Genomic DNA, 23,784 nt, shown 5'->3' with positions numbered 1-23,784 from the left:
TGTCTGGCAATCTCGTCTCAAGAAACACGATGCACAGTGCTGATATTTGGTTGCTCCTGCTCATCCTGCTTCCCATTTTTCAATGGCCTAACTCGTTGAAACTCGTGTGACCATGCAACTAGCATAGCTGCTAACCACCTAAACTCTATCAACACCTGTCCCTATGAATAGTGGTGATTCAAAGACAGTTCTAGTCAGTATGTTACCAAACAGTCAATGTTACCAAGGAAACCGTTAAAAAGGCTGCATAAAAGATTGAATAATAAATAGAATTTAATGTCAGTGGCTAGAGGTGCCAGGTAGCCCAATATGACTTCTTGGTCAGAGCCTCGTCAGTATTTAAAGCTATTGAAATTAATGGCGGTGGAGGGAAACATTATCCTTAAGTCCCATGGTCAAATTGAGCACAGAGACCAAAGGGTCTGCCAGTACATATGCAGCTAACCAAGTCTAATGTCCAAATTACATTATGGCACACTCAATCAGCCTGTGGGCTATTACTGGTCACAGGAGAGGACATAGGCACATTTGCGGAGAATGGTTTCATTTATGAAGCAGGTCGTAAAAAGTTGGTTTTGGGGGTGGTGTAGCAGGGTATTAAAAATATCTGAACAGGGGGACATGTCTTTGCTGTAGCAGCACTAACTTAGCCTTTTTAATCTGCATTGAAGTATGTTTACGTTTCAATTATGCTGAAGTAATGGGCTTCAGTAGATCAGAGTTGGATGTTAAAATTATGAGTCATGTACGATTTAGAGAAAAAAAAATTACTGAACAGACTTTTGACAGCTTATGTGTGGACAGAAAGACAGAAAAGATTCAAAAAGCTCCAGAAAGCAAAATGAGAGTCTATCGTACATCTTTGCTGATGTTTGAAATTTTCTTGGCTACAGTAAAAGAATTACTTTGGCGTGTTTTTCCTGGTGATGGAGAGGCTTTACAGCTTTTCTTCAGAGGACCCAGTTGGTCGCTTTTACATGCAAATCTCGGAGTGACCTCCAACAACAACAGACACAGTCGAAATTGCCTCTGCTTGCACGTGTGCTTCACTTGAAAAAGATATTTAAGGTCTCAAAAACGAAGTGACGTTCACAGCACGCAGACATTTGAATGCACTTTTCTGTATGGCTTAAATTTAATAATAAAACCAATGCCTTTGCGGTGATTAGCAAGTTACACTAATTACGTACCCAACACACAATGAAGTTTAATTGAGAGGCTCTATAACAATGGCAAAACAAAAGAAATTCACAGGTGGATATTCGTGAACAAAGCTGGGACATCCTCTTACATGAATCAGTTTGAAAGGCTCATTGACCTCAAAAGCCAAAGTTCTATTTCAAATAAGCATGGCATGAGCGGCAGCATTAGTGTCCTGCTTTTAAATTAAAGTCCTTCTTTTTCCTGTTACAGTGAAGAGAGGATTTGCAGCGTATTAAGCCATTTTGCTTCACTGTCATTTAGCAATTACATGTCCGTTGAGGGGAAATGGGACGGAAATCCTCGCTGGGGGAGATGAAAGGCCGGCTCTGCATCAGAGGGACCGAACTGAAACCCATGACTTTTTTTTCCCTCTCTCGTTTTTTCTCTCATCCCCTCCTCTTCTCACACTCTCGCCTTTTCTCAAAAGCGTTTGCCATGAACCCTCCACCCCCCTCGGCTCTCTCTGTGGACTGTCAGCAAGTGGCCACCTTTGAGCATGGCACTGAGCTGCTGTGATCTAACAGCTATAAAATGCCAAATAAAACTTATGGACAGCAATTGCCAGAGAGCAGAAGCCTATACACCACAATGGATCATTGTTATGGAATGGGTGATGTCATGACTGTGTTGCTCTCTGAGCTGCTCTTCTTCATTTTCCCCATTTTTCTAAAGAAAAAAGAAATCTCTCCGTTCTATCTCAATGTATCTTTGATGATGTCATGTCTGATGTTCATGAAAGCTCTCCCCAAGTGTGTAACTGTTCAAATCCAAGTTCCACTAAATTGATGTGGTCAAGAAATGGAAACATATTCTAATCACTTTTGTAAAGACTTTTTTCTTTTTGCGAGCTATATGTTAAATCTTATGTTCAAATTATGTGAACAACAATATCTAAAACAGTGTCTCTAAAAGTAAAGAAAAACAAACTAGCTGAGCTACAAAAATCGATCCTTAATTGAAGTCCCTGTTTGGCAGACTTTCATGCTCGGTGTATGCGCACGCTTTCGTTATGTGGTGAGCAACACTAAAATGCAAAACTCGCTTGAAAAATAATAAATAATTGCATCGTTCCCCTCTGGCATCTTCATCGCAGCAAATCATTGCAGTCCTTACTGTCACTGCTCAGTTTGCAAGCTAAGTAATAATTTGATGCGTTGGCCTGATATGTTGATGTCTGCATAATAAGTCACTCGTAAAATTACCGGGCAGGTAGTTATTAAGGAGATCAGCCATAAATCGTTCCTCTGAAATTCAAGTTCGAGGCATCTTGTAACAAAGGTAAAAGCGTTTTCTTTTTTTATTTGGTCCTTGCAGTATGCTATAAATTATGTTGGATGAAGTGCATGTTCCAAACGTTGCTGGGTGAAATGTAAAGGTGTTTATTATGCACTGCTCTTACCCGAACAAAGGGCCTTTTACTGTTGCTATCAAAAAAAATTAATAATTGTAGCTTGAACTTTATGCTCTTGTGTGCAACCAGTTTGTCAAGAACAAATGTGAGCACTTTAGTTTGGTTGACGTGTGAATGTCAGTTTTACGTTCACGCATGCTCACAGCGCAGCTTGGATTACCTAAAACTGTATTCGTCTGCAAGTCTGAAAGAAGGGTAAGCATAGATTTTAATGAAAGTATTCACTTTTATTCCGTAGTTAAAAATACTTTTGCAACTATAAAATTTATGTTGAAAAAAAAAAAGCTTTCAACAGTGTGCGTCTTTATCAGCATGAGTGTGTTCACTATTTTCTGGGTCCTTCCTACCCTGATCTTGTGTGCCTGTGTGTGGCTGGGGTAACCTAACAACAGCAGATGCAGCATATACAGCCACCATGCCATCCTTAGTGGTCCCCAGCGTTCAACCCACAAGCCCACCAGCAGGACCAGTCGAGCCGTCCACCCTTCAGCCATCCTGCGCTCCGTCACCCTGGCGTCGCATGACATTCTTTCCCACAGGCAGCCACATAGTTCCAGCGTCTCCTCATGCGAGGGGGGCTGGGACCCTGCAACAGGCGGGGGGCACTTCAAAGGCTGGCCGGCCCACAGCTGCAGCCTGTCGCTCCAGCAGCCAGCTCCAGTTTGTAATCATTATTAAAGGCTTGACCTCAGAGGCATCTCTGCCGCTGTTCACACCCCCTTCCCACCCCTGATAACGCTGCACGGGGCTCCTCACAAGGCGACTCCAGTTACCCATCAGTTGAGTGCATTGAAAGGGATGTGGCGCTGGTATTGTTTCTTGCCGTACTGATGGTTGAGGTTTTTTTTTTATAGATACATTTGTTTTGGGCACTTGTATTAGATCAATGCAAGCATCACTGGTGACATTGCCCTGCTGGAGTCTTAACATGTCTGATGAGGGTTTATGTGTCATATTAGGACTTTGCACTAAAAAACAGACTCATTTACTTCACACTCAAACGCAACACAGCATATAATGCTTACTTCTCCTTATGATGGTCTCTTATGAGCAATAAGTGAAGCAGCTCAACACAGTTATATTATTTTTTTGTCCAAAATCTTCACAAATGGAACCCTGAGGCTTAACTGTGCACCTGTGGGGACGCATGGCCTACCCAGTCAACTAATATAGCCTCACCTGCCTACCCTCCTGCCCTGGCCACAAAGTGGTTATGAGCTTGTTAGCCCTTGTGTGATGAAGGAGGAATCTGTGCAATTTGCAGGCTATACCACGCAGTGCTTAAAATGTCAGACCCTAATTCATTGAGACAGTCAAAGTTGATTCCTGCCTTAAGGAGCTTTATTGTTATTCCCTCCCCCCATTTCAAAACCTTGTTAATTCGTAGTTAGGTTGGTCACAACCAATAAAAAGATCTTAAGCATGAAGAAAGTCGTGGCAAATGAGGGCAACGTTGCACGGCACATAGCCTCATCGCTCAGCAGCTCCAACTGCAACAGCTGTGCGTATAGATTGTAAACAACATAATAAAAAAAAGAGGGAAAAGGAATCACTTGTCTATAGCCGCGATTACATGCGTCATTTGCACTGATAACAATCATCAGAAGTACAATATACGGTGCTCTCATGCTCTGGTAATTCTTCAAATCTACAGCCAGATGTTAATGTGTCAGCAACCGGGATGGCATCCTTTCCTTTTCTCATTAATTCATCATGTACTTTATTGATGTAATGCACTTGAGTCACTCCAAAACAAGAGCAGCAGCAGGTGTCCAGTAATGACAGGCGTGCTAACATGAGCGGGAGGAGTTTTTACCAGGTGTGCTGCATTGGTAACAAACACTGAGCATGATAACCCTTTATTAAAGATTCCATAGTGTGTACGGCAGTTGATCTGAAACTATAATCAATCCTTGCAATAAGTCCCTGGTTTTATTGAGGCTTTTTGTCACTGTAAGGAAGGTTTGGGTGTTTTAAAAACTGGCATTCCATATCCAAGTTTATGGCTCTGTTAACAAGCAATAAATCTTCCGTGACATTTTTGTGTCGAGCTGTAGAAATCGTGCAGTTTAATTAGTCGAATCCATAGCAAAGCGTGATGAAAGAGTCTGCTTTGTTTTTGTTTTAAACGATCTTTTACCATCACTTAATTTTAAAACTTTTGAATAATGTCGTTGTTAATGGCAGAAATACGTTATCCTCTGTTTGCCCGTAGTGCTGGGTCGTGTTCGACAAAGCTTTTTTAATGGAATATTGAATGTCAAGTCATCCGTCAGCAGGAGATTAAAGAGGCAAACTTTGTGCTGCAAGTGCTTGAGCTGAAACCACATAAAGGATGGCTCTTATAACTAAAGTCTTAATCCTGACCACCTCTGACCTCCTGGTATATTTAAAAAAAAGAACAAAAAACTGACCTCAGAAAAAACTTTGAGTGGTAAATCTAAATCTATTTTATTTCCTCAAGCAATTATTTCTGCATAATGAGGGGCATAAAACTCGTGAAACGTTTTCTTTGGATGAATTCTAGTACCCTGAGCTACAACCAATTCATTGAGATTGGTCTAAACCTTCCCCCTCTTTCCATGGCTACAGTCATAACAGTGCAGTAACAGATCCCTCGATCCCGTCAAAACATTTAAATGAATCTCGCGGGATAGAATCGTTTTATTAACGGAGATAAAGGATAGGAACTACAAAGAAACATCAAAACAGAGATGAAACATTGAGCTGTGTTTACATTAAACACTGTCGTATCAGTAATCGCATTTATCATTCGATGCAACGTGCCAGGAGACAGCATTTTTATTTTAAGGTTTGTGAATGGGGTGAAGCTTGTCATTGATCTTCCTAGCAGATGAGTAATGTCATGATGCTTGAACAGACAGGCTTTTATAAAAGTCTGTTGAAGTTAAATAAGACAACTGTGAAACAATGGAACCGTCTAATTCATAACACCTTGCGCAGAAATCCCCTATTAGATTTTAGGTCAGCGATTCAGTGTTTGTTTTTATTTTAAGAGTTGGCTTGCTGAAAAAGCCACATGACTGGTACGTCATATTTCAGTTATCACAACAGACGGGGCTGTGATCTGATGCGCGCTTCGCTGCCTCGTGTATTTTCTATCGCCATAATAATGAGACAGCGCGCTGGTCTTTTTGACTCAAACTTCTCGTTCGGAACGTGTGTGGGTAAGCGGTGGCGAGTGGAATCATTCCAAAGGCCAAAGGCTGACCGCTCCAAACAGATGGAAAAGCCTGCCATGCTGCCTGCTCTCTTTGTCTGCCTTTCCCCTTTTGTTTTGTTGATTTGTTTATTTTTGGTTTCTATACAATCAAGGGCCCGTTGAGCTCAGAGCGCAGAGAAGCCTAGACATAATACGGCTGTGTCAATAGATGAGCGGGGCAGCATGGGACAGGACCCCCCCCCTCAGGCGTGCTGCAGGGGGCCTACTCAAGCAGGATGCCAGGAATGGCTCAAGGGTCCCAGCGGCACGAGCCTCCGACACTTAACAAGCGCCTTGCAGTTGTCCCCGGCCTTGACCCTGTCTCGCCTTAAGACACATATAGAGCTTAGGCAACATAGAGCCTCAGGGACATGATCAATTACACTGTCATTCTATAAAAATATCACCAATAGGAATACAATTTTTTTAAATCAGTTTTTCCATTACTTGTTCTCGTGGATGGCTCGACATGTATGGTGACGTGTGGCATTTCTTACCGGTTAACTCAGATGAGAGACGATTCAGACTGAATCAGAAGGTTTGTTCTGGTATAATTGTTTTAACCTGTTAGAAAGAATGATTTGAAATGAGAAAAGATGGCAAAAACGATCTGCTCTTTAACTGCAACCGCAGCGCTGTGATGCAGCTCTTGATACATATTTTGACGCCGCGCCCCTTCGTTTTAATTCTGCCCTTTTCCCCCTTGCTGCCCCTTCCCTTCGAAAAAGTCTGGGGATTTTCTGACAGCCAGAGCAGTAGATGTCTCAGCTCGGGGCTTCCTGTTACAAGACCATAAAAGACTTTGCTTGGTGAGTAACAAGGACACATTCCCTGGCTCATTGCATGTCCTCTGGGAGGCTGTGGATCACGTACAGGAATCAGTGCGCAGGTATGTAGGCTGCAAAGAAAAAAAAAAGAAAGAAAGCTTTAGCTGCAATACAGGAGGTCGCATTCAACCCAATCACACAAAGCGCAAAAATGCATTCGACTAATGGCAAGGGGTCCCTTCGATTCTACTGGAGGCAAGGTTAGCAGTTTGCCAGCGCTGCGCATGTTGCGTGACACTGATGAGGGATGACTAATGTTACCATTTTTATTTTAAAATGCTTTAGGAGCTATAAAACATCAAGCTGACTCAAGCCCGAGCCTGACAGTTTTACAGTCTTATATTTCAACAGTCAAAAATGAGGAAGATCCACCGCTAATGCTTTATACCTCGTTTTTATGGGTTGTCAAAATCATCACAATGTGTTATTTTTAAAGCTGTAGATGAAAATCAGAAGGTCTAAAAATACTGATGCAAATTAAAAGTCTACAATTCAGCTCAACAGAAGACAGCGTTAAAAAGTGCTAAGCCACACGTGACAGCAGCTGTCTGTGGGATCAGTTGAGATCCTGGACTTGTAGTATTAAGTGCGTTACATGCTTTAAACAAACAATATCAGAAATTGTGTTGAACACAGATTCCCATTAATGCGCCGAATCTTTTTCAGTATGGATGTCTTTATAATCAAACGCCAACTACACAGCCGCTCCTAAAAGCTCAACCATTAAGAATCAGCGCTCCACATACCAGGCAGTTAAAGTAGTGGAAATTTGCCAAGTGTGGATTCCATGCAAACTGAGCTGCTCTGTCCTCTATTGGACTGGGAATACACAAAATGCCCCACATGCATTATGTGACACTGAATTGTGCTTTGGAAAACGTGGCTTTTAATGTTTCCCTAATTGGGGGGCATTAATCAATTGTGCTCCATCAGCAGAGGCTAAGAGGGCCTTTAAGCATCTGCCCACCATCCAGTTCTCTGACCCAAGACCAGCTGGCTCGCAACCCACGCTCTGCTGCAAGAAATCACTTTTGACTCCATCCATCAAAGCTACATTAATATTCTGTCTTAAGCAGCCCACTACTTGGACTGCATTCATGGTCTTAATTACCTTAGGCCTTGCCAGAAGAAGGTGACCGCAGAGGGCAGAGCAACTGTATCAGCTCTCCCTTCTTGTCAGTTACTATGCATTTATACTCCATCAGGGACCGGTCACTCTTTCAGGCTTGTCTGCTTTGGCTCATACATACTGAAAGTACAAAGGATGCGGGGGTAGGTTGGGTATCACAAATTGGGGACAATGGCAACAACTGCACATCTAATTTAGCTCCTTGTTTATCGCAAGTTTGTAATCAGATCCTCTGCACAATGCAGGGGAGCACAAAGGAATGGTGATCAGGGGGCTATTGTTTTTCAGGCTAATTAGGCCCGGGCCATACCTCTGAATTCTCTGAGGTGTACAACCCCGGGGGTTAAATGTGGCTAAAAGTGGCCCACATCCCTGGTACCATTAAAAAGAGCCTTACAAGTCCATGGTATTTGGAGATGTAATGTATGATGGCCTACTTATCTGCTCATTACATTGCTCATTTCAACATTGTGCAGCACTCTGGGAGCCCAAAAGCCACATAACAGTTGTTTTTGCTCTAATGTTTTCCATTTATCTGTTATGCAGCCCTATATCAAATCGTCTTGGCCACAACTGCCACTCAAGCTAAGCTCAAGGATAACAGGGCCAGCAGGGTGGTGCAAACTGTGATAACACGACACATTTCAGTATTTGTCAGTAATGGCATTTAGAATATCGCAGAACAATAATAAGTTTATAAATGTTAAGCTGCTTAGACAGTATATTCAGCTTCCCACACGCTCTCCAGTTCAATGCATCTCATTGATTGGTCTCCACTGTTGACTCAAACATTCAGCACTAAGTATGTGAACTCTTACAGGCAGAGAAAGCACGAGTTCCAAAGCAGCCTTGTCGAATCAACCTATGACCTTAAGGCATTAGCCTCTGACCTGCAACAGGTGGAGACAGTGTCTTTCCAGCCAATCGTACTAAGTGCCGTGGGCTTTCTAGCATCTACTCTCTGCTCTTTGGCCAAATATTATCATTTTGCAGAGGACTACTCAAAAAAAACATGGTGTAGACTACATGTGAGGTCTAAGAGCACATGTTGTTACGGGTGTAAATGCTGTGTCTAGGACTAGTAGAGGCTTTGGCAAGGTGACCGAATGTGAAAACAAACCAAACACCTGTTCTGCACTAACTAACTCGGCACAATACTGGGAATTTTTTTTTTTTCTTTCTTTTTTTTTTCTTAGTGAGGGAGGAGGCAGATAGGGGGATTTTCTCAGGGATAATAACTCATTTAAAGGCAGTCATGCAAAAATATATTGTACATGTAAGTACAGTTACTAGTTTAATCACATCAACTTCAGCCCTTCTTCTTCTGCAAATAAAAAAGTAGATTAACATTGAAACAAATTTCAGTTTTTACACTCCAATCTGTTCAAAGTAAGAAGTAACAACAATCCTAAATGTAACATTCAGCAGTTCTGTATAAGGTTTAACAATTACTCCTTTCAAAATCTTTGTAGCTTTTCTTCAATCAGACACCCTGCTGTTTTAGAGCTTATGGTTATTAGTAATGGGGCAAGGAGGCACAGAGTGCTCTCTTGGCTGCCTACCAAATGGACAATCTTTGATCTGTAACTGCATGGTTCTTGGGGCCAGGCAGCTTATGAGCCTACTGAGAGGAAGAGGCAGGCCAAGCTTCCTCAATAGGTGTTGGCAATCTCCCTCGGGTCTGTCCTCATCACGGGGAGAATGCACGCAAGTGGCCCTCAGAGACTCTCCCCCAACGCGGCGCTCGGTGGCAAACGAGTTTTAATGGAGAGGTCAGGGAGAGTTCCTGACCAATGGAGCCAGGGGCCAGGTGGCACATCACAGCGGCCCTATGCGCAGCTATCCCCAGAATGCGACACGGTGGCGTCGGCAAGTTTGCCTCTGATCAACAAGGGGAGGGTTGGGCGTGATAGCATCGCCAAATGCTGTGGGGACTGTGGTACACTGTGTGCCAGCTCTTTGGTCGGGTCATTGTGTTTTCTTGTCAAACATAAAACTGTCAAGCGAAAACAATTAGATGTGTCACACGCAATCCAGTGGTTGTGACTTTTGTCTGACTGGAAATAAAAAAAGATTTAAAAGTTTGTTTGGAAGTAAAGAGAGTGCAGTAGCGATTGTTGTAAAGATGGTAAATCTGTTTGATATGTTTTCTTTGGATTTTCTGTTGATTAAAATATTTATTCAGCAGAATATCTGGTGTCAAACTTAACGGGACACTTTTTAAAAAGTTTTTCTGTAAACTCTGTAAGTGTAAAGTAGAAGAAAACTCAGTTTAAATTAAATGTTCAGGGATGTCAAATTCCTTTTACATCATTGGCCGGACCGGTGAAACTGCCCTCCTCGTCAGTGAAAAGAAGTTTCATTACACATATAATTGAGATGTCCTAATTTTAAAAAAATATCTAATTTCAAGAGTATTTCTCAGTTTTTATACATGATAAAGAAATGTTGCTGTGGTAACTGACATAAATGTGTCAGCACAACTCTTTGGGCTTAAAGTTTAAGAAATAAATGTGCAAAATTGCTCAGATTGTCCTGTAATTATACAACAAAGCTTCTGGTAATTCACAGAAAATGTCCTTTTTTTGCTTGTTTGTTTTCTTTAGGTTTTTGTTTGTTTGTTTGTTTGTTTTAACTGCAGAACTATGTAAAAACTTTCTCTTTTACACTTTCCAGTGGGCCAGATTTGACTCTTAGCTGGGCTGATTCTGGTCCCGGGCCTTATGTTTGACAGCCCTGTTTTAGATAAAGGTAAAGCAACTTTTGTGGGGAAAAAATATATATATACTCTGAATATGAGGGTAAAAGATCTCTTGAGTGTTTGAAGCTTAATCAGTTAATCTATAATGACTCTAACTGGCTCAAACAAAATGCCTTCACCTGGAATACTGACACCAGTATTGTATTGGATGCATCAGTGCATTATATCATATCATAATATTCATATGCATCTGGAAGTTTACCACATAGCAGTCGCTGCTTTTCTACTGTCCACCCTTATGCAATATAAGAACTGCAGTTTAGCTTCATGTTTTAGATTTTTTAAAAACATAACAACATTTCTTGCCTGGGGAATTTCTATAAAAGAAACACGCCTTTAGTTGCAGTTTGAACTGCATGGGCAAATGCTTTTAGGAGCGTTGTCTGTAGCCTCTGAATCAAACACTTGTGCATGCTTCTTTGGCTGTTGTCATGATTGTGTTATGCCATCTACTGGCTGCATGTCACTTGGTTTGCAGAACATGCACGCAGAGCTGTAGAAAACTCATGAACACAGATATTAGTCTCTCTATTTTTTTCATCTAAGAAAAAGATGATTACATCAAGAAAAAAAATGTAATCGGACTCCATTTGAACCAGTACAGACTTCACGTGTCTGTCTTTCAGTTATTTACCTTCCTGTGGCCCTCCGTCCCGCCTTAAGAGAAGGGCCTAATTATGCTGCGTATGGCCCACAAAGTGGCTCTGTCATCCAGTGGCCATTGACGAGAACAAACAGTCCCTTGCCACTCTCAGCTGTTGGGAGATATTAGAATAACATTTTGAAACACCAGCTGTCTTGCGGTTTTCAGTACACAATCCTCTAAAACCACAAGCCTTGTAGGATAGCAGCACGTCTGTCTGCCTCAAATCAGGAGATAATACAGAGGGCTTCTTTTGTGTGTACTGTTCAACACAAAGCTTTGGGGATGACGGCGTCCACTTTTAAGCGCACCAGCATAACTCATTAACGACGAGTTAAGAGAACTAATCTATTCTAATTCGGAGCATAAAGGTCTTTGCTCAACACTGCAGAAGAAGCACACACGCTTCTATATTCAGCTATTTCTAATGCGCTGTTAATGCTTCATTCACAGCCGATAATTAAAGCATATGTAAATGTGTCGACCAGCTGTATTGAAACCTGCAGGGAGGCGATGTCGTCAAAGATCCTTATTTCTAAAGAGACACACATTGATAAAGTTGCCAAGGTGAAAAGAGTTTTCAGAAAACTGACGAAAATGCCAAAGCTAATCACACTAAGTACAAAAAGAGAGAGAAAGAAAACCCTTGCAGCAGAATAATAACTCACAACTTACTCTTAAATTGAGTGCACCTCATTTGTGCTTTGTCTTTGTCCATGACTTCAGTAAAAACACAACAAACTGTGCTTTCTTTCACATTATGCAATTAAATCTTCAAACGTCGGATGCACTAGAGGGCAGACAAGATACTCTGGAAAATGCAAATGTAAATCTTGTTTTATACATCAGTGTACACATTATTCCCGTGAATTGCAGGCTGCACTTTTTTCCCCTGCAAAAAGCACAACACATTTAGCTCTTCACTCTAGAATAATAATTAGTGGAAAAGACAGCGCTGGGTACACAAACCCTATCTGATTTGCATTGAGTAAACATTTGTAATTTGTGTAAACAGATGTGCAGCCTAGTTTTTACACCTGCACCCTTTAATTAGAAATTCACTCCTCCCTAACAGCTAATTCTGTTATTTGTCTGTTTTAAGGTGTCTTGTGCGTGCATGTGTCTCCTTGTGTGTGTGTGTGTAAAGAAATTATCCTAGGGTCGTAAACTAAAACTAGGCTGTTGTCCTTTAATAAACATATACAGACATCACTGTTATTTTCAGTTGTGAGAACACGGATGAGGTGTATCCATGAGTGCAACTGCTTAAATGCATTTACTGCAATTTTCAGTACAATAGCAGTATAAATATATAATACTATTATAGAAATGTGCCTTAAAAAATTACAGTTGTGTACCATGAAATAGTCCTGGTTATACATTTTCATAAAAAGGTCGATTAAATATATCAATAGATGTGCAGAAACCACTAAAATAAAGAAACTCTTTAATACAAGGGGTGTTCAAGTGAGCTACCACCATGCACTGCGGTTATGAGAACCTCGATGTGAGATCGTCAGCTATAGAAAAAAGTGCACGAAAACTCTTGGCCTTCACATTAGATCTGTGTAAAGAGGGTTCTCTTGCGACTGTAACGCAATAAAATGTCTGACCTTGATCATCTCTTCAGCGGCGCTTTAAACTCGGAGATCAAATGCAAGCAGCACAGACAGACACTTGCGTCCCTCCACTAAAGCTGACAGGTGCTGAAATATGATAAAGGAAAACACTTAAGAAATAAGGAGTACCATCTAAAGCCTTTCATTTACCTCAATAGGGCAACCGATGGTTGACAATAAAATCCAATGCCATGTTCAAGTGCCTTCATAAGTGATATTGATAACAATCTTTTAAAAATGAATAAATAAATAAAAAATAAACTGTGTTAAAAAAAAGTTCAATTTTTTGGATTTTTTTAACCTTCATAATTTAACCTTGAATTTTAAGTTCTATAGCGATACAGTGTGAAACAATGTGACTCAGTGGCTAAGTGGAAAAAAATAGGGGCAGTCTTACCTGAAAAAAGACATGAAAAACACACAGCCTTTACTCAACAGTACTAAACAGGAAGGACTATGTACATCGTCACTGTACAGCCCCCCCGCAGTGACTGATCAAATCCATAAAACATCCCGCTTCCTCCCCTCTATCATTCATCCCGAACTCATCTGGATGATGTGGTCTTCCTCTCTTGTCCCAACAGATGGCGCTAGTGCTGCACTGCTGAGCTTCTTCCTTCTTCCCCGACAGACAAAGTGAGCCTTCAGTTTCTGCATATGTTTATATACGTATAGATGTCAGATGTGTGGGTGCAACCCTCCCCCCGCAACATCTGTGTTAATTTGCTCAGAATGTAACATCTTGTCATTTCATTCCTTGAATGCAATCCTCACATAAGTTTTCAAATCTACTGTACATTAGCAGCGCTGCCACATCACCGGCTTTAAGCCGATTATTGTGGAAGGCATCCTGAAAAGTGTAAACAGTCTGTTTATAACCATCTTCAAGGTACCGCGTTTAGATGGAGCCAGAGCAGATGATGATGTCGATGCTGAGCTGATGAAAAGAAATGATGAGAAATTTGATGTGTTAAGCTTTGTTTCTTTACTTTACCTGGCAATATGTATGTGATTTGTTTTCATCATGACATTTATGCTGTTCTTTTTTTCTCCTTTCCACATCCTGCACTGACTCATGGTCTGTCAGACACTAAGAAAATGTACACAAAGACCAGAAACACACTGACACGAGCTCACATAAATAAAATTCCCCACCGCACAGACATGCACGTGCGTCACCTGAAAAAGGGCACACATGAAAAAGACTCTTAATAACTCAATTCAGTGGTGTATTCACTGAACCGCACAAAGACGCATTCGAGTAAGGCGCACACACAAACACTTGATGATAAAATCTGATTGTGATTCTCGCGCTGCTTCATATTCTGGCAGTCCTGACAGCTGGGTATTGCTCAGGCCAGAATAATCCAGTCAAATGTGACACGCAACATCATTTGAATGTTGAACAGCTACACCTCCCCCATTATAGTGTAGATTCTCCTCCTTGGACGACAACGAGAACTTTCCTGCATGTGAGAAAGGTATAATCGCTTTTTTTAAAGAAAAAAATAAACTTAAAGCTACCCGTTGTGAGCCGCCTCATTTCGTGTTGAGCATAGCTGCTAAGAGCAATTTTTCACAAGTATAAACCCATTTCTCGCCTTGTCCTTATTCAATATCTTACACTGGAGCAGAGACATCATAATAAATCCCCGGAGTGTGGGTGTAATCGAGCTCCCCCTCTTTTAAAGTGTATTATCGTCTACGTAACACATCAGTGAGCCAAAATATGGCGACATTTCAAAAAACAATGATGATAACGTACGTGGGCTTTAGGATAGTGCGCGGCTCTTCTCCCCGTTTTGCACTTTGATTACAATGAGAAAATTTTCTGTCAACGTTCATCCTCCTTTTCCTTTAAACAAAGCAAGTGTTGCTACCTGATGCTGTACCACACACGATTTCTAGTGTAAGCATGACCTTGTTTCTTCTTTTCAGTGCTTCCTCTTTTGTTATGCATGTGTGATCTGCGTTCAGATGAGTGGGTCTTGTTTTCTTTCATCGTACCTACATTTAGGTGCCCACTATAATGTGATTGTGGCTGCTGGCAATTTAAGAAGACTGAGAAATCGACGTTGCAGCTATATATTACTGCTAGTTTAGTAGAGAATTGCATCCGATACAAAAAAAGGAGATTCGAGCACAAGTGTAGTTGGAAAAAAGTAGCTTATGACAGCTGATGTGTCTGTACTATGCATAGTTTTATATAACAGAAACAAAAACGCCAAAGAAGCTTTGTGACAACCCCATAAAGACTAGCTTCGGTGATTTTCCCTACATATTAGCACTGATGCAAAATGTGACACTCTTTGTCTCGCAACATTTGCTTGTATAGCAAAAGGACAAAGCCTTCAGAACGTGGCTGAAAAGATTTGTTGTCTGCATTTTTCAATTACCTCTCGCTTGATGCAAAGCCCCAACTTCAAAACAGTGTGCCAGTCCAAGGATGGAAAGAAGAAGTCATTGGAGGTAGGGAGGAAAAAAAAGATTCATCCTGTTAAAGCAAATAAGACAAGACATGCTTCATACATTTGTGACATTCCTGAGTTTACCAAAGTGAATGCCAAGGCTCTCTCTCGAATGCAGTTTGGATGTGTGTGCCGAGTGACTGTTGTGTCCTTGTACTAGCAAGTAATAGCACTAATGATAAAAGTTTAACCCAGTTTCCTAAATGAGTTCAAAAGCAAAACTCCCTGTTGTACTTCCCTACTTGCAAGTAGCATATACAGTATGCAGTAATTAATGCAAGAGCATTGGAGGCAAAAACACTCTCGGCTGGTCTATTTTGCATCTATAGCCTCGATGGAAACAGATACTAAATGTGTCCTTGGAGTGCAGGGATACGGTTTGCAGAAGCTACTGATGTTAGCCATTGATATGCACAACACTGTTTTTTTTTTTCTTTTTGTCTTCCCACACCGGAGACCTCGACTTCTGCTTTTAAAATGAACCGCCCACCTCAATCAATGAGTTAATTAACATATTCCAGGCTCGCTCCGAGTAGTGTTGACGAAACTTAACACCAATCTGCGGCTCCAGTCAGTTACCCAGTGGAATGAAGACAGTTCCCAAGGTCGTACTAATCAGACAGCTGATTAAAATTATATTCTGCCTAAAGGGCTCCATAGAAGCAACAGTAGAGACTGTCCACCACAGATGAGCGTTTAAAGAGAGAAAAGATGCTGTGTTTTCACCCCGATGCTCTTATCATGTTTGTCAAACTAAGCTGCTCTGGGGCACGCGATTCTCTCAAAATGTCATAGCGTAAATCGTGCACAGCTTTGTTTAGTTTGCAATAAAATGTGCGTGGTCTTAGTCTTACTCCTCCGAGTATGTAGTGCAGACTTATTCTTTTTCAGTAGGGCTTGCAGAAATTGTTACATTATAAGCTGTTTGCAGGAGAGAAGTCAAGGGAATGAGTTACCAATCACGCTTTGAAGTGCTTCTCAGCCTCTTCTTTCTTGCCCGTCATGCTGCCCTCTGTCAGACTGAATTGCTCTTTTCTCTTAATAACCTCACTGACGAATTCTTTCTCTACCTCGCGCTCTCTCTGTTTTTAATCTCTTTCTTGCTCTCTATTCCTCTGTCACTAATGCTTACGCTTTAGGAGGGTTTTCTTTGCATCATCTGACAACCCTCTCAGTGTTCGAGTGTAATAGAGGTATGGGAAACTCATAGGCTTACACTTGCCCTGACAAGCATTCAGATCAAATATTTAACTGATGAAATGTTCTCTTTCGTGAGGGGTTTTCTTAGCCTAAGGGAAGGTAGGTGTTAGGGTCAGGGTTTGGGTTAGATGGGCCAGTTTTCATTTGGGTCTTTACTTTTTTGGTTTTTGTGCAGTTTTTAAACAACTTCCTTTGTATTTTCATCATGCTGTGACACGTCTTCAAAATTCTGCGGGAGCGGTTGGTCTCCAAGTCTAAAAAAGGTGTTGCTAAACATCTTGAAAAGCTATTTGTCTTGTTTGTACAGATGATCTTTTTAGGCTGCTGTGACAACTGACGGCTCATTTCTGAGTGGAAGAGCTTCAAATCAGTGAGTGAAACATCAACAATTAAGGTACGCGAAGACTGCTTGGGATCATCCATTCTGAACCAAACTTCAGATCTACTCCTGTATGCCTTCGCTGAAATTTACTGACATTTGTAGAAGAACAGATGTGCTGTTGCTCGTGGATATGAGAAACAAAGACTTCACTGAGAGCAAGTGTGACCAAACAACACGTGTGATTAAAATAAGAAACCAGGTACACGGCATAAAATTTACACCTGTTGACATTCCTGCCTGCAAGTGTATTTACTGCATCTTTTAATGACTATGTAATTCCTCAGTATTGGGTCACACCACATCCAGCTTCGAACGTCACCTTGAGCTTTATCTCAAGTCCACAAAACCATAAGGTTTGACTGACTGTATCACACTCAGTTTTTATACAATTTTGGTGCTGTCCTCAGATTTAGAAACACCAGCCAGAGTACTTGAAGCCAACTTTGCAGTCTTGTCTCCAACAGTATGTGTCTCCACCACAAAGACAGACTGAGAGGGTGAAACATGTACCATCCACATATTGCAGCTAGTAATTAGTGGTAACCTTCTGCAATGAGCCCATCTACATTGTCAGTTAGCTATCATTCGTTTGGATTAAACAGATATTCCAGTGAGCTAGTACGAGTATATCTTGTTGTTTCTGAAGATGTTCTGAAATCTCCGAAACGCCTGGAAATTATGTAGCAGGTGTTTGCAACTTCCTGCAAAATGTAAAATCCATCTGATATTGGTGCCCCTTGAACTCTGAATAAAACTATGTAATTTACTTCTAAAAACACAGAACTTTCCAGAAGTAGAAGCATAAATGTTTAAATTGGAACACAATTTTGTTGTGGCTTAATTTTAAATGTAAAAAGTTGCCGTTGAGATCTTATGGCAGCTTTATAATAATAACTTAGAAATTAGTGCGGCAGAATTTTAGGGAAGTTTTATGGGTTGCCCCAGGAATGTGGACTGGGTGATGTTTCATTTTCATGTTATCAAGAAGGTATGCGGTGAGAAGCAAATCCTCTGGGCCATGTCATAAAAATGCCAAGGCTGAAAACTCTCAGAAAGTAGAAAAATAAAAACCTTTGTTCTTTATAATGTCATCCAATGCCACAGGGTTTCAGCAAATAACTTACCTTACTTTTATTAAACCTTCAATCTCATGTTTTTTTTGTCTGTCTGTTTGTGCAACACAAACTTAAGTTAGTTCATAAGCTGCATTACTTGCCACAAAACAGTGAAGTAAAAATCTACCTGTGATATGTTGATTAATGAAGTTATCGGGTACTCTGGTCCCAGCAAAGAACAGTAGAGCTAGTTTCTTTTGTATGATTTCTAAACATCCCCTGCCCTCGTTTGGATTTTCATGGACTCCCCAACAGGCTCACCTCAACCTTGAGTTCCAGCCAGTGTGTCAGGAAACGTGTGTCTCACAGTTGTTGGAGATTGGAGAAAATGAAATATTTTTTGTAGTAAAAAGGTCAAGTAAGACCATTCTGTGAGGAAACTATCCTAAAACTTTTTTTCAATACTAGCTGGGTTTTCCCCCTCTTCCCTCTTTCATGCCTTTACAAACATCACCGTCCCACTGGATGGTTAACACTTAAATACACAAGAAATAGCTTATTGCAAATCAAGGGTGTTCCTTAATTATTCAAGCGTATACAGTTGGAATAAGACATCATCTGCAGTCACTGTTTCTTTTTTTTATGAGGACAACAGTAGTAATCCAAAGACAACGATAACTGACGTACATTTTTCTAAACTGTCACATAGAACACAAAACATGTCTGGATCTTATAACCACGCAATCACTTACAACCAGATTCCCATGACATCACCTCTTACTTTGAAATGTATGAGCATTTCATAATGGGGACAAATTGCTGGAGTTTATCGTATTCTGCTTGTTGTAGGACATCAACTCCTTAGCTGTTTGTGGCTTTATTTTCCATATTTTTTCATTGCACATTGCTCCAAATGTTTCCATTGGTTAAACATTCAGACTACAGACATTCTAGTACCTTAGTTTTTTACTATAGAGTCAAGCTGTTAGTATGTAACATGTGCACAATGTGCTTTAACATTTGGAGCTAGGTCTTTATCTTAATTTTATATGTTTTAATTTTTACTTATTTATCTATTTTGTTGCATGACACAACTTCTCTGGTGTTCCATTGCCTCGTTCTTTTTTAGATGTAAAATACATTTTTTCATTAATCATCCATTTATTTACTTTCTTATTGGAACATACGCTTTAGAAATGTTTCTTTAAAAAGTGTTTTTTTTTCTTTAAAGAAAGTTGTAAATGCTTTTGATTTTTCATCTTTTTCTGGGTTCCAGTTTTTCAGCTGAATGTAAGATGTGGCAACAGACTGATGTTTTTTTTCTCTTCTTTTTCAGCTTTTTAAAGTTGCCAGTATCTAAGCTTTTATTGAAAATGCAGGCGGTGTATGATAACAGCCATTCCTTATGTACAAGGTACCTTGTACCTTACTGCATATGCACAGCAATTTTGGTTATCCATATCCAGACTGTATTTTATCCATGGAGACACTACTTACATTCTGCCAGAAGAATGCTGCTCGTATAACAACTTCTGACTCGATTAATGCATGAAAGAACATGCATGTTAGGCTGGACATAACCTATACATATATATCACAAAAATACAAGCAGAGATGTGTGATCTTTCAACAGCATGGCACTTTTGGCATGTTTGGAAACAGGGACCAAATGGCTTTTGTTGGTCATAAATACTGTTTCTGCATGCTCCAGCTTAAATTGGCTAATTCCACATAATAATTTGATTTGAAAATAGCTGCAGGACTAGAAACATCATCCTCCAAAACCCTGACATTATTGCGTCAGAATCTCTCCCCTCCTAAATATGGATTAAATGAGAAATATACAGAAGAGGAGATCTCATCCAGTGAGTTTGCAGCTTGCAGAGTTTAATGCAAACAGAGGAAACAGGGAGTATTTTTTAAATATATACAATGTCCAAATAATATTCTCTAAATATGGACTGTTCATTGCTTCTGGAAAGTGATTGTGCATATTACTTTTTCTTTTAACTAAAAAGCTAAATTAAAATGTTGCAGTTGGATGTCTCAAATGAAATATTTTGATAACCATGATACTTCAGAGAAATCTTTTCTGTTATCTATTTATTTTAAATACCATTTGCATCCTTTATGTGTATGTACTCTTTCAATCTTCTGTTAATCTGGATCTATCAGTACTGTAAATTGTAAATAGGACAGCAAATACATACTCAAATTTACAAATATTTCTTATGCTGATTGTAATGTAATAGTAATTATAATGTATACTGTCTAACTTCTGTTAGATGGTGCCCTGGGTTCATTATCTTAATGTGGGTATGATAACTGTTCACCTTAAAGTTAAGCAAGTAAGATCATCATTAAAGCTTAAAAAGGCAAAAAAAAATTATTATTTCTCCTATGTTTTAAAAAAAAAAGTACATTCAATTAGTTCTTTAGTTGTGTAAAGGATACAACCTGCTGGAGTTGTGCAAGAACTGCATGCTGGTAAATGTGCATTAACTGACAGGTAACATACCTGTTCCGGTTCCTGTCAGTTATGCAATAACCAATATTTTCATGGCTTGTACCGAGCAAAGTAAGCTAGTCACATGTTGCTAGTGCCACTTGCTCAGCCAGAATGGTTGTCTCCATAGGTGTTATCCAAAACAGGAGCACTTGTGTATAATGCCATGGGTTTAATGTGCTACCCTGTGCTTTGCATTACCTATCTACAGGATTCAGGATAGTCTATAGCTTAATGGTTGGAATAGGTCACCAAAGTAAGCTTTTAGCAGTGGAACTGCAGGAAAGAAGAGGTTAATGGACTGGAGTTCCTCCTTAAGAAAAATGCATAGATAGAGGAGCTATGTTAAGCACCGACTGAATGGCCTTGACCCAAGCAACACCTTCTCAAATAGGCTGCTGTGTCTTAGTCATGATTCAAAGGAGAGCAGGAGCTGGAATGGTTTGCACTCCTGATGCTGAAGTCTCACCTCCAATGCCAGCACCCTCTTAGCTACGTGAGAAGCTTGTACTTAATGAGGCATGCAACAGTAATTAGCAGAGACAGAAACCTCAACATAAACAGGCTTGTCTTCATCTTCTTTCTACTCATGTTGCCCTTTCATCTCTCACCCTTTCCTCCCCTCTCATGTTTGTGATGTGCTTTTCATCTCTCCTCCCTTTTTCTTGCCTCTGCTTCTTCTTTCCAGACAGATACGGCATCTTTTTGTCAAGAGGAGAGTAGTTACAGTCGTTTACTGCAGCAGTAAAGAAAACCGATATGGCGGATGAAGAGACATACTGACAGAAAGTTATGTCATAAAACAGGGACATGAGAGATGAACAGGTCCTGCACTTAGAACAGATGATTAACTGCTGAACAAAGCCATTTTCTTCAGGTCCCATAAGGGATTCACTCAAGGTGAACGCCAATACATGATGAAACTTGAAGCAATCTGACCCCCAGCCTGTGAAAATATGAAAGAAATCTTCTTTAACACACACATTTTGTTATTTAGTAAAAAAAAAAAAACCCATTCTTCATTAAAATGTGAGGGCGAAAGAATATCTTATGACCCTTTCATAGTTTAAAAGTACACACTTGCTTAAAGATAATCTAAAAGTAGCAATACACAACTTTTCACCTTGAGGCAGGAACGAAGTATGTTAGTCCTGCTCGACTCCCCTTCACTGGGTAAAGTTCACCTCCCAATAGCTGCCACTCATACTGATGAGCTGTCTTAAGTTGAAATGGCATGTAGCCCGAGGCTGAGGTAAGATGGTAAATATAAAGCCACTCCAGGTGAAGAAGTTAGAGATCACAAATACAATATAAAAACAAAAATGCTGTTTACCAGTGAATTATTTCTACTGGTTGTTTACTGTTGGCTGGTATTCAATTTGTTTTTCTTTTTACTACGCCTGCATCTACAAAAATGTATTTTTCAGAATCTTAGAAAAAAGGCAGGGACCAACAAAGAAGACACCTGAAACACAATTATATTTAAAGATTGCTTTCTCTAAAATCAACATTCCATTTTGTAATTTTCTATCGTTTGCCACACCCCTATATACCATGTGCTTTCATTTTCAGCTTCTGTCTTTGAAGATGTCTTAAGGCAGGGATAAAAATGTCATCTGCACAAGGACCCTTCTCTCTGGCATGGTCAGATACTGTAACAAGATACGTGGTCAAAACCACAAAGCTGGTTAGTGAAGCGGATGGATAGGCAGAGGTTGAGGAAGGCGGGGGGCAGAACAGTGTGTGTTTGTGGGAAAGCCGGTGAAAGTCAAAACTGGCTTAAAGCGATGATCCAAAGTAAGCCGGTGGCCTGGCCTCGTCTAGTGTTCGTTCTTGCATCCTTCTAACAATCTGTCTATCGACTCTGTGTTTCCTAATGAGTTGTTTTGGGCCATGTGGGATTTCTGACTGGCGACCTTCCATTTGCTGTCTTTACCTGATAAGAATATAGTGTTCCACCCCCACATTCTAGAGCTTTCTTTAAAAGCTTCTCTGCTAACTTCCTGTTGAAGTTACTTGCTCATTAGCCATTATGTGATACTGTTCTTGTCAGGCATGATTCTATCTTTATAAAAAAGAAATAAAATAAAAAAGCAGTTTCACACTCTACCACATTCACACTCTTCAAATTAACATGACTCTTAGTTACTTACTTCTGTTTTGCTGCTTGTTTCACAGCTTTTCTGTAAACTGTTTAGACACATTTTCCAGCAACTAAACAAAGTTTCTCAGCAAATATAAAGACACTTCTTACATACAAAAATTAATTAAAAGACATCATCAAACTTATTCTGCATGTTAATATTATTGTGTTAACTTACAAGATGTCAGTTTGTGCATTCACGCACTTGTGTTTAAACATTTATATAGCTCAACCAATTATGTGCAATTACACAAGAATTGGCAAGGCTGAACTAATGTTGAAGCACTAGAAGAGGAGACTCTGTGTTGTAAGGAGGGATTAATGTTGCCTTTTTTTTTTTTTGGTTTGAATTGTTTTTGCTCTTTAATCATATTGCCTAGCTTTACTAGGCCACCTACACACTGCATCTACAGAAGTTGCTTAGCCATGGTTACCCCAGCTGTGAAGCTCCCAGCACACAGTTTTTGTGCTGATGTTAATACCAGAGGAGATTTGGAACTCTGCAGTTACTGAATTGTTGAGAGTGTTGGCAACATTTACACACTTCGTGCCTCAGCACTCAGCAATCCAGCTGTGAAACTTTCGTCTAGCACTTCATGGTTGAGTTGCTATGCTTCCTAAATGCTTCCACCTTGTAATCGCACCACTTTCATAAACTGATTCGCTGCAACAGAAGCATGCCATTATAGTACCTTGCTAAAATTCAGTGAGCTCTTTAGAATGACATATTCATTCAAAAATGTTTGCAAAGGCTAAGTGATTGAATTTATACACATGTGCAAATGGGACTGAAAATACCTTAATTCAAAACACAAGATATGTGCTCCAATACTTTTGTCCACATAGTATATGCTCTTAACAGAACATCTCCAGTGTTAAGCTTGTGCAGATATTCCGAAATTCCTGCTTCACCTGGCTGTTTCATGAAGCAATAAACTATGAAAGAGAAGCCTTCATATATTTACTACTGTTACTGAGCACAATTAGAACTTAACTGCTGTATATCCACAAAAAGAGATTATAAAGTAGGATGCACAGTAAGAAAGTTTAAATAGGCCACCTCTACAGACTACTTTGAACAACATAATGGAACAGTATCCACAGTTACAAGTATATATGCATAGTGTGCTCATGGAGATAAGTAGTCAAAATTATACAGATGTTAACAATACCTGTCATAAAGTACAAAGCAGGAGAGACATTTTCTCAGGGTG

General features: G+C 40.1%; 1 long non-coding RNA gene across 1 annotated transcript; it reads left to right on the top strand.

Moving 5' to 3' along the window:
- The first annotated feature begins 6,536 nt into the window (after positions 1–6,536).
- On the top strand, positions 6,537–19,028 carry LOC120719432. Its single transcript, XR_005692687.1, has 3 exons — positions 6,537–6,646; positions 13,401–13,452; positions 16,792–19,028. It is a non-coding gene; the product is annotated as an uncharacterized LOC120719432 (long non-coding RNA).
- The last annotated feature ends 4,756 nt before the right edge of the window (positions 19,029–23,784 follow it).

This window comes from Simochromis diagramma, unplaced genomic scaffold (genome assembly GCF_900408965.1).
Source record: "Simochromis diagramma unplaced genomic scaffold, fSimDia1.1 OVJJ01000344.1, whole genome shotgun sequence".
NCBI classification, from domain to species: domain Eukaryota; kingdom Metazoa; phylum Chordata; class Actinopteri; order Cichliformes; family Cichlidae; genus Simochromis; species Simochromis diagramma.
Note: the sequence above shows the minus strand (reverse complement) of the source record. Positions and strands in the feature narration are given on the sequence as shown.